Source organism: Cydia splendana, chromosome 1 (genome assembly GCF_910591565.1).
Source record: "Cydia splendana chromosome 1, ilCydSple1.2, whole genome shotgun sequence".
In the NCBI taxonomy this organism is placed as follows: Eukaryota; Metazoa; Arthropoda; class Insecta; order Lepidoptera; family Tortricidae; genus Cydia; species Cydia splendana.
This window is the reverse complement of record NC_085960.1, coordinates 21,277,475-21,289,592: the sequence shown is the minus strand read 5'-3', so window position 1 is coordinate 21,289,592 and position 12,118 is coordinate 21,277,475. Positions and strand designations below refer to the sequence as shown.

The 12,118-nt window shown below is 36.4% G+C and overlaps 1 protein-coding gene across 1 annotated transcript in view; it reads left to right on the top strand.

Moving 5' to 3' along the window:
• Positions 1–12,118, top strand: part of LOC134791982 (uncharacterized) — a 171,587-nt gene that overhangs the window by 91,661 nt on the left and 67,808 nt on the right. The gene's annotated exons all lie outside the window — the stretch shown is intronic.

Below are 12,118 nucleotides of genomic sequence, written 5' to 3'. Positions count from 1 at the left end.
ATTGACTTCCACGTTATCGCTCAAATCGTTCCAGGGTCTTGCTCAAATCGCTACTGAACCCTAGCTAATAGTTCCTTCACCCGGCGATATTTTTCCCCGGTAAAAACTTGTTAGGCGCCCACGGCTCCTTAATTAAACATCTAGTAGCCGTAATTATTAACGTCGACTTGTGAACATTCTGTACACCCTGAACCTGGCAGTGGTGCTTTGTTCGAGCACTTGGCGGAAATCACAAACGGTTGACCCTCTGAATGAACGCTGTAGGAGTTTTGCTTTTAAATTAATTAAGGCTTTTTATACTTAATTTCGGTAAGATGAAGAGAATTTAAGGAGATATATGGGATAAGATATTATAGGATGTATTGTGTATTATTACAAGTCTGGCTAAAGCCTGTGTAATGACATTGTACACATGTTGTATAATACCTATTCGCCTAACATTATGACGACTGCGACTGGTCTGGCCTAGTAGGTAGTGACCCTGCCTGTGAAGCCGATGGTCCTGGATTTAGGGTAAGAGCATTTATTTGTGTGATGAACACAAATAAATATTTGTTCCTGAGTCATGGATGTTTTCTATGAATATAAGTATGTATATCGTCGCCTAGCACCCATATTACAAGCTTTCCTTAGTTTGGGGCTAGGTTGACGTGTAAGATGTCTGATATTTTTATTTTATTTATTATGATCTCAGATTTACGCATTCCTTCCAATTTTGAGTCATATTATCCTAGGGACGAGCTAAAGCTTATAGTCAAGTCGAATCATTTTGTGAATAAGGTAACAATAACAAGTTGGTTCGCTAATGCGCGCACTAATTACGCGGCATGGGATCGATGGGCGGGTGCAGATCAATCATGCGTGTTTCATGCTCCACGCAGGCGGCCGCTTCATGACTTTTAGCATTTAGGTACAACACTCCTTTACATAATGTTGGGATATTTCATGCTTTGCTTCTAACACCGTTAAATAAAACACACAGCCTTGTTTTGTTTTCTTTTTCCGATTTCAATTGTATCACGCCGAGTTTATATAAGTAGTTAACCGGAATGTAAGTATACCTACTAATTTTCTCAAAAAAAAACCAGTCGAGTCGAGTAGATATATCTACCCGGCGCGCCGAGGCGGCCGGAGAAGTGAGTTTTTTCTTTGGGTGAGTGTTTTATACTAGAAAAACTTCTCTAAGCCAGTGTGAACAGCCAGACTATACCTACTACCTACTTGAACGACGATTCCTAATTTAAGTCTAATGTTGGATCTAAACTATGAGTAAATCTATTAGCTATAGACAAAAATCTCCACCTTATAGAAATAACCAAAAACCACTAATCTTATTAAAAAGTTGTTAAAAACTTATCTTAGATACTTATAATATTAATTAAAAATATTGTATTTGCAGGCAAAATTCTTGCTTAGCTTTAAATGTATCGCAGGGTTCTTATCTTCTTATTTCCCACAAAAGAAATCTCAAATAAATGTGACGTTTTCAACCAAAAGGTACCACACTGTCGGTTGTCAATAAGCTTGATTTCAAATTGAAGCTGTATAGAAATAAATAAATAATAAATAAATAAATATTAGGGGACATCTTACACAGATCAAACCTAGCCCCAAACTAAGCAAAGCTTGTACTATGGGTACTAGGCGACGATATACATACTTGTATAGATAAATACATACTTATATACATATAAAACAACCATGACTCAGGAACAAATATTAGTGTTCATCACACAAATAAATGCCCTTACTGGGATTCGAACCCAGGACCATCGGCTTAGCAGACAGGGTCACTATCCACTAGACCAGACCGGTCGTCAAAGAAATAGCGCTTTATTGAAAACCGACAATAAGTAGCCTTATTTGGTTGAGAATGGCACAAACGTATTTTACATAAACCAAGATACTTATTTCCACAGGCCGAATTAACGAAGAGCTTAGTGCACGAACTATGCGTAGGTATCTACTAACCCTAGAATTGCGAAACACTTACTAAGTTAAATAATACTGAGACAGAGCTAGTATGATTAATGTCGGCTCTAAACCTGATAATAATGCACAATCCATTTCCTTTGAGAGCTCTTCTATCACTCAAAGCAATATCTGCACGATGTTCTAGAGTTTCTGTACTTACTAAACAATTGTTTTTAAGAATACATGTTAAAAATTTTGTGATCAAAGAACATAAGCTGATTTTAATTTAATGACTTTCCATATTCATTATTTCATTACGTATTCTACGGGTAACCTACTTTCTTAAGTATTTCTTGATTCAATTTTGATCCAATTTGCGCTGTACCATTTTGGGTGTGCTTATTTATGCAAAAATATCTCAGCATTTTAGAGTTTTTATCTGTCCGTACCTACCAAAAGTGGGTTCATGGAACACTAATAAATTCACTTCTGTGTTTATCTGTCGCAGACACGGGCATTATTAAATTTTACCTATACAAAGATAATGCGGGCCCAGTACGGGCCCATAACGATTTCAGCCTTTTTTTTAAGCTTGTCATTTGTGCAGAGTCTTGACAGAGTTACAAAAAGGCAGGCAGACACTAAAACCAGTGGAAAAGGAGACCTTCAAGTACCCTTGTCTAGGTATACACATTTAACACATTCGTTGCTAGAAAAATATAAATACCTATGTATGCTGTACTTTTCTATACAAATACGTCAAGAGGATTGTGACGTCGTCGCCGGCGAGAAGCAACCGCCGCCGTCGTAAACTTGGGGACAATTGCTGTAATCCACGCTTCGGATACCTGGTGCTACAAATTTCATTAGCCGCTGAGCTCGATAACGCTGCCATTGAGATAGTTGCTTCAGACACCTGCAATCTGGAGTAATCTATTTTCATTATTTTGCGCGTACGTATGTGAACATTGAACTGTTTTTATTTTCGTAAATAAGTTTGCTTAGGTATTATTAAGTTTGCGAAAACGGAAGCGTTTATCATCTGCGTTCCTTCCGTGAAATGAAATGAACAAAACTATGTAACTTGATAGTGCAGAGTCATCAACACCCCTGTGCAAGTTTGCGCAGCAACACAAACACGGGGTGGTGGAGGATTTCATAAATATCGGGGAAATGGAACAACGCAGCGTTTGCTTAAGGGCTATGTTATAATATAGTGTTACGTCGCCGATGTGATTTTAGTGAAATAAAAACTTTGTGTGCTACTTTCGAAAACAGTTATACTCGTATTTTGATGCCATATGGCTATAAGTATAGATTTTTCAGTTTTGAAATCTATACACGATTGCGTGATTTTTAAGTATTCTTCCTTCGAGAGGATACTAATAATCAACAGCGCAGTAAAATATGCGAGAGGTCCCTAAAATATGTATATTATATATCGATGCACAACATAAGTTTAGGTATACAGGAATAGCTAAAGTGTTTGATGTCATATAAACACTGTATTGTTTTAATTTACTTATGATATCGATTACGTGTCGACATATAGCTATCTCACCACAAGATTGAGCTTTCGAGCCATAGATTACGTTGCAATGTGGAATACGTTAAAAAATTATCCAACTTCAAATCGTAATAAAACCATTTCATTATCAGTAAGAAATTCATCGAACAATGGCGAGGTGCGTATACTGTACTTTACTCTAGGCATGGTTTATTCATAGGCGTCATTATTACTCGACTGTTACCGATATCTTTTATTGAGCACATTATCGATTCTCCGCGAACGTATTACCGAGCCAGTTCACGCGATGGGTATCGGATAGAGCAAGCCGATTTACAAAAGCTGATAAATTATGAAGTCCCGTTTGCCTTAAGCATTTCGGATCTTGTGGTTTGAGACGAACTTATTTACGGCGTTACGGTGATTGAGCTTGACGGATGATTGAGGCAAGGTCGTGGATTGATAGATTCTCGACTACGATTGGGGTAAATATAGTTTAGAACCTTAAAAATAATAAGATTCATGGGCCGTATGTACAGTCAGAAAAACCATTAGTTTAGCACCCTAACATACATATTTGTATTCAAGCGCCCCCTACGCAGATCCCTATTTACTCTTCTGCAGTAACTGAAAGTTGCTTTATGTACACTTTCAACATTCTGAATCTGGGTCAGTAGGTAGTTTCTGAATCCTGTATAAGTAGATAAAGCTGTAAAAGCTAATATAAAGATCAACATTCGTGTGTGAGACTGCGCCTGAAGAGAACCTTTTTTCAGATTAGCCCTAATTTAATGGCTCCTCTACACGATGGGCCATAAAACACTATACAAGTATACAAGCATGCAGCTAATAGACGGATCAAGCGGCCAAGTAAATTTTCAATTTTTGTCCACTTCCGAGACCTTCCACGTCAGTAGAAACTTTCATAGCCGATTTCATTTTAAAATAAAAATAGTACTTAAATCAATACCTTGTTAAAACTATTCAACTTTGAGCAAAGTTGAATTTTAAATTATGTTTCTTCATACTGCGAAAAAGACTATCAATACGTGTATTTATTTTAAATTGAACGTTTAAAAAAGAGTTAGTTACGATATTATTATAAAACTACTTTATTGTGATCTATATTGGATAAATATACATAGTTTAGTTAACGATAGAACTGTAAAAAATAAACGAACAAATAGGTTTCAAACAGGGAGGATTAGAGATCAGGTCACGAAGACTTGTTTCATTCCAAGGGGGGCCGCGCAAAATATTTTCACGTCAGAGGGGTCGCGTCATGAAGAAGAACGTTGAAAAACACTACATTTTTTCTTTATTTCGAGGTCAAGAGGGAGTATAATTTGTGAAACTGTGGTAGCCGATCACATTTTCGATATATTACACATAGCTACTGGATGCTGTATATTGCTATTAGAATTTATGCGAGCAGACATTACACTAATAATCCGCAACTAACACGATTAGCAATTATTGTCGTTGTACGGCACGTTACACTAATACCACATATATAACACAACCGCATTTGCAGAGGCTGTTCAATTATTATATTTATTATAATGTGCGTAATTTTCGATGAGATTACATTACAAAAAATCGACAATTTCAGAGCAATAATAATGGCTACCTACTCTTTTCTAGGTACATTTCAATTTATCCATGTAGGTAACAACAACTTAGAGTTCCATAATAGTTGATTGGAAATGTTAGTAGGTTTGGTAAATGACGTCTGAAAAAATATGATAAATTTTGACTATCAATCTGCTATGTTATATTCACGTCTCAGCGGACGATTCGATCGAAACATGAAATTGTGCATCCTCAGCCACGAGGGATCGGGAATTTGTCACGGCGACAGCACGTACGTCACCGGAATCGATCGACACCTCGAGCCGACTCCTCAGACTGCTATTTGAGTTCTTATTGAAGTGAAAACTTCTTTAGCGGCGCTGGGCACTTTTTGAAGTGGGGAAAAAATGATAAACTCGAGACAGCGTAAGGCGATCATGTGACCGTAAGGTTTAGATGGCCACTCATTTAGATGGCATTTAAATCAATAAAGAAAAACTCAATGACATTACATGAAAAAGGTTCTAATCTTGTACGGGTTGAAATACGAGGATCTCACAGTTACATTCTAACTTTATATCACTCAAATATAATTCAATAAAGCTACATCTTGATGAAATCGCTAATAAAAGTGAACTCTAGTACTGGTGAATAAAACTCAAAATATCATGACCATTATATTTAGATGCGAGGCTTGCAAGGTAACTTTACAATTTCTATTCGAATTTTAAACAATTAACGCTACAAATTTGAATTTCGAATTGTAAACAAGTTAACTGACCAGCAATTTCGGAACTAAAGTTTTTCAATAGAAAGGAGGATGGGTCAATTATACAGAGTGGAAAAATCGAGTGCCACATGGATGGCAACTACCTTAAATATTGTAAATAGCACATTTTGTGTAAAGGAGACTTTCCTTTGTTTTTAAAAACAATAAATTCTGCATTTAAGGATTTATGAAAAATCGCTTGCCACAGTCGGGACTCGAACCGGTCAAATGTGACAAAAAATCAAATTTAAAAGGTAATTGTTAGTTTTCATGGCCTTCCGTTATTCTGATTTTATTTGTTATTTAGAGAAAAATGAACCTTATCAGTATACCTTTCAATCTGCATCATAAAATACGGCACGTTATTTTTTGTCACATTTGACCGGTTCGAGTCCCGACTGAGGCAAGCGATTTTTCATAAATCCTTAAATGCAGAATTTATTTTTTTTAAAAACAAAGGAAAGTCTCCTTTACACAAAATGTGCTATCTACAATATTTAAGGTAGTTGCCATCCATGTGGCACTCGATTTTTCCACACTGTATAGTTGGTCAAGCAGATCTTGTCAGTAGAAAAAGGCGGCAAATTTGAAAAATGTAGGCGCGAAGGGATATCGTCTCATAGAAAACTTGAATTGCGCGCCTTTTTCTACTGACAAGATTTGCTTCACCATCTATACATAATGCTGCAGACATTTTGGACTAGTCATTGAGTTTTCACTTCTGTCGGCACTCCCGGAGTGCAACCCGTTGTTTTTTTTACCCGTCTATGGACAGTGTTATAATTTTACTAGAGTATGTAAGCATGTATGTTTGTGTTGAATGTTCTGAGTAGTCTTGAGAGAGATAACGTTAAGGAGGATGTTTTGTAGAGTCAGCATCAAATAGATACTGACAGCCAAAGTTGCCGAATACATATATACAGGGTGGAAAGGCACGACGATCCTTCCCGGAAGTATTAGGTCGTTTAAGTGATACAGAGACTATTGGTAATGGTAAGAATCGTTAATTGAGTAAAAAATAAAAATTGCAAAAATACTACTTTTTAACTGTGGTGATAACCCTATAGCATGTGCACATGACGGCTAGATTAAGGATCTCCGTCGGGAAAGCTCGGGACTTTACACTTTTTTCCGATCGTTGACAGTATCGCAATGATGTATGAATGACGCATAAATGTCAAATAAATCAAATGCATGCAAAAATATTACAAACAATTTTATTACTTTCTTAGATAATTACTTTTTTCCAATATTTAATACTATCTTCTTTTCACATACGGTGTTCAAATGTAAGTACCTCCGTGTATTACAACGCCGCCGCAGCCCGTACCCGAGTATGTCGATGCACATGCGATATAGTGTATGCTCTTCGTCATTTATCCTCCGCAGAAAGCACCAATTAGCCTTTGTCTCATTTCGTCCGCAGTTTCACATTCCGTTTGGTTTGGTACACCATATCTTTTACACAGCTCCACAAATTTAAATAGCCACGAGCATCTAACATTTTTATTTGAAGAATATGACATTCAATAAGTATAGTTCAATGAAAATTTAATTTCAAACATCAGACGTCTTGTCTATTTCCTACCACGCAAGAAGGTTTGTTAGTTTGGTATTGAAGAAGTATTTATTCTTGATTTATTCTTAGTATTTCATTTTTGCAAGTTCATTTGGTGCAACTAACACAACCTACATGTAATTTTTTATTATTTTAAATAGTTTCCAATTATTCGAAAATAATTTTGTGAAACGTGTTAAGAAACTAAAACCTTTTTATCAGTCAAGGAAACCAGAGATATTTATAAGACGATTGCGTACTTTTGAGTGGTTGTCAATGTCACCATTTGAACTGTCGTTGTAAACAATGTTGTGGTTAGTATTATTAATATTAAGGAATAACATAACTATTTCATTCAAGTATTGAACAAGTGGAACCACTAAGAAAGCGAAAATCCTGCAATGATTCTTACCGTGCTGTAAGCAGACCTAAAAATGGTTAGATGGCAACAAATTAGCATAATTTCCTGTCGAATACTGATTGTTTACAAGTAAGTTCATTGACCCTGTCACCTGTTAGGGTTAGAACAAAGTAGTTTTTTGCGTGGATGTTTAAAAGGTCATAATTTAGAAACGGTTGCCCATATTAACATAGTTTCTATGGAGAAAATATAGAGCTTAGGCTAAACTATCTCCCATTTCCGGAAAGGATCGTCGTGCCTTTCCACCCTGTATATTTGGCAACTTTATACACTTAATTTTTGTTAACATAGAAATAAGGATGTTTTCCCATGTATTTGATCACTTCGACCGTTACTATCTATTTAATGCTAACTGTACGAAAAACACCCATAAGTAGTGTGGTAAAATATTTTCATTGTTATTTTTCACGTACCTACCTTCTCTTCAACAAAAAACACGCTATATGTTAGCGTTACAGCAATCCACATTTTTCTGGATTCAGTTCAAAATGTAGGTTTTAGGGTTCCGTGCCTCAAAAGGAAAACCGGAACCCTTATAGGATCACTCGTGCGTCTGTCTGTCTGTCCGACCATTCCCCCCCCCCCCTTATCTCTGAAACTACTGGGCCTAAAACTTACACAAAATAGTACTTTACCTGTAGATGACAGGAAAACCTATGAGAAATGTGCAGTCAAGCGTGAGTCGAACTAATGTACGGAACCCTTGGAACGCGAGTCCGACTCGCACTTGACCGGTTTTTAATTAAAATAATTTATTTTGTGGTCTCATAGAATTCAGTCATTGGGATTTTTTATCTCCATGTGTATGGGTTGGTGGCCTAAACTTTCAATATTTGCCTACACTTGACAAGACATTAAATCTTAGTGCATAGTTAAGTTACGTTACTTGAATTTGAAAAATGTGTAAGGTCAATTTAATGAAGGTTTGATTTTAGCTTTTAGCACTTTGCAGTATAATATTCAAACCTCATTAATACCCGGTTTGCCAGTTGATACCTTAATTAATGAGCTGCCCGTCTTGCAGTACCGCTAGTCTTTGAATTTCCCCTGAGAATGTTTCCCCACCAAGAAGGAAGGGTTATTTCCCGGTACATAACTGTTTGAAGAATAACACTGTTTAATTTAACATAAGATTTTAACCGGAAAATAGTCCAATACTAATAAGCATGAAAGGAGAAAGGGCAATTTGTCCCATAGATGTATACTATTGAGACATATCTCATTTGAAAGGGCTTACACATAGCATTATTTTAATTTATGACACCAACTTTGGATAACGTGCAGGGACTGAGCTATTTAAAGAAAGTATGAAGCATACAAACCGGTTTTTTACAGTATAGTTACTTATTATTATTATGTATTATTTTCGCTTATAAAACTTTCCAACACGTGAACTATGGCTCACGTATATTTGTTGTTTTTGCTTAACGCGTTTTAATCCTTGCTGTGTTGTAACAGATGGCGCCAACTGCTCGACACTTATGTCACAATTGGTCGCGTTCACATTTTAGTCTTTCGCCATTATTTCTTTTGGTTTTTATTTTATTTCCATAAAATGTAATTATTTTATAATATTAATGAATTACTGTTATTTATTTATTTCCAACTGGTTTGTTTTTTTGCCACTGTTCATTATTTAAATGTTGTGTACTATCCGTTTCCGTGATTCACTCGTCCATGGCCCCGACGGAAGACCAGCGTTGGCCCATTAAGGCTAACACCATGCTGAGTTGGGACCATTTCGTGGCTATTTACTTGTTCTGTTATGTAATGATATGTGTTGTAATGTTAAGTGTAAATTTTAATTTTCGTTCTTCTTTTTTTTCTCTTTTGTCTGTTACCAATTTTTTATGCCACGAATAAACTATTTCTATTTCTATTATGTAGTTAGTTGTTAGGTGTTTTATATGAAAGAACATGAAGAATGGTACACTTCTGTATACCAATACCTAGGTTTAAGTACGTAAAGGGCAGGAATTAATTGATAAAAACACCAATTGTCATCAGCTAATCACTTGAAAATACCTACCTACATTTTCCATATAGGCATAGAATGCCGTGCTAATTTAATAAAGTACAAACAGTGAGTTATTGTCTCAATTTCGCCACGTCGTACCTGCTGAAACCCTCAAGACCGCATTTTCCCTATCGCATCTGTTCTAAATTTCCCCTGCCTCGCTTGGGCGGAAACGAAACTTTGTTCCTTATACATACAATCGTCCTACGTTTATTATAAGACGGTGTACGCAAAAGATTACAACAAGCGCGTGGCAGGTGGCACGCAGTACCATAACCGAAACCAACTTGTTTGTGAAATTTATACTAAGTACTCCAACACCGTACGTCTAATACTTTTCGTTACAATCCTTAAATACTTTTATGGTTTTATTGAACCATATGGTGGCACTAACTATAATTTCGGTCGGATGTTTAATTTTTATATGTGTTATTAATGTTATTATACTCTTCACGTACTTTTAGTTAATCATTAATTTATCTCCCACAGCACACAACCTCGTGTCTACTTGCAGTTATACCATGTTCGAATCGAATCCGAAATCGATCACTCTTTTTGCGTGCCAGTAATAACTGACACTCATTAATTAGTGCATTATATGATTCCGGCATATAATAATATATACAATTCTTAGAAGTACGTACAAAGTAGTTTGCAGTCTGAATATCGTTCCAGCGATATCGATGGCTAGCTGTAATGCCCTGCACCAGCAATCACGTCACTGTGCGGTGGGTACTGATCCAGAACACGCGATAGGTCCACCCACAATGCAGTCATTATAGCATCTAATACCGCACCCATAAGGCCAATTCTTGCAAGTTCTGACGCTACAAGCCGCGTTAGGTGCTTTATATGTAAATAGGACAGCGTTTACGGGCTTTCATGATTTGTTGAACTTTTACGTTCGATCTCGGATTACAATTTCGCGTATAGAGCACGTTGGCTTAGCGTGGAACATGAAAGTCTCGTCTATAAAATAATTTACACTTAATGGAATGCTTGAAATGTAAGGTAATAAAATCTAAATGTAATCTGAAAGCTTTTAATAATAAAAACGGTATTAATGGTTACTTCATGCTATACCTACCCCAAATATCCGAGGACCACTAGGGCCACGGCCTTCCATTTCTATTTTTTTTCCTTCAAGTAAGACTTATTAAATATAGGATACATCTATCCAACTACTTATGATTTTTTTTCTTCGATGTAATATGGTGTAGCCAGAATAGAGCTTCGATAACTGTATCGAAGCTAAGAAGAGTATTTGTAAAACCTCGCCTGCACGTGTGACATTACATACAAAAACCGCTAACCTTATCTTATTTGCCACCGACTTATGAAATAAAAACGAAGTAGTAGAGACTAAAAATGGTCAATCAAGCTTGTAATGTGTGACCAACACGTGCCATGATAAAAAGCAAAACTTCCATTCAGGACGGTTTCCCGAAGCGGGTACACTTGGTTGCCTGCCAAGAACCACTACCACCAGTTTTGACATTGACAGATACGCTATTAGCGTCTAAGTAACTTACTTTCTATGCATCTCGCTCGTACTCGCATATTAGTGCAAAGCGAGATGTAAGAAAGAAGTAATTTACGTAGACGCGAGCGTATCTGTCAATGTCAAAACTGATGGTAGCCGTAAATCGTAGAGTAACTTATGCCGTAAAGGTCTGCTACACAATCTCCTATTATTACCTATGGTTTTCCTCTATTGTATTATTGTCGCATTACATGGAACAATTAATTACGTTACGCTGTAAATACGAGGGTCAAACGGATGTGAAAAGTTCAGTAAGTCAAGTAGAACTAATTTAAAATCATGGTACTTAAGCCATATTTTAAACTAACAATTATATGTACGTACCTGTACGGTTACCATCAGTTTGTCACTGACATAAACGCCGTCGAGAACGTAATTTACTTTCTATACATCTCGCTCGCACTCGCATATGTGACGTTCCACGGGAAAAGGTACCTTATGAGGGTTTCTAGTTTCGGAGATATTAAATGTTTTGTAAAGAGGTGAAAAAATGCTCATTTTTTTTTTATTGTGTGATCTGAAACCTTAATGCCTAACGTTTGTTTACCTGTTTTTATTTTTGTTATAAGTTAGTTATAAGCCTAGTAATGTCGTCTCAGAGTTTAGTAGAAAAGGTACCTTATGGAAAAAAGATTGAAAATTCCCAAAAAAACTAGTCAATACGGGAAAAGAAGTTTGGTAGAGAACTGTATTAGCATTCTGCAAAACTAATTTGATAATTTCAGTTCTGGTTGGGGCGCCTCGCAAATATTATAACCGTACATAGACCGACATCACAAATCCAAGTAGACTGCTATTATACCAAAGTTACTCTCGT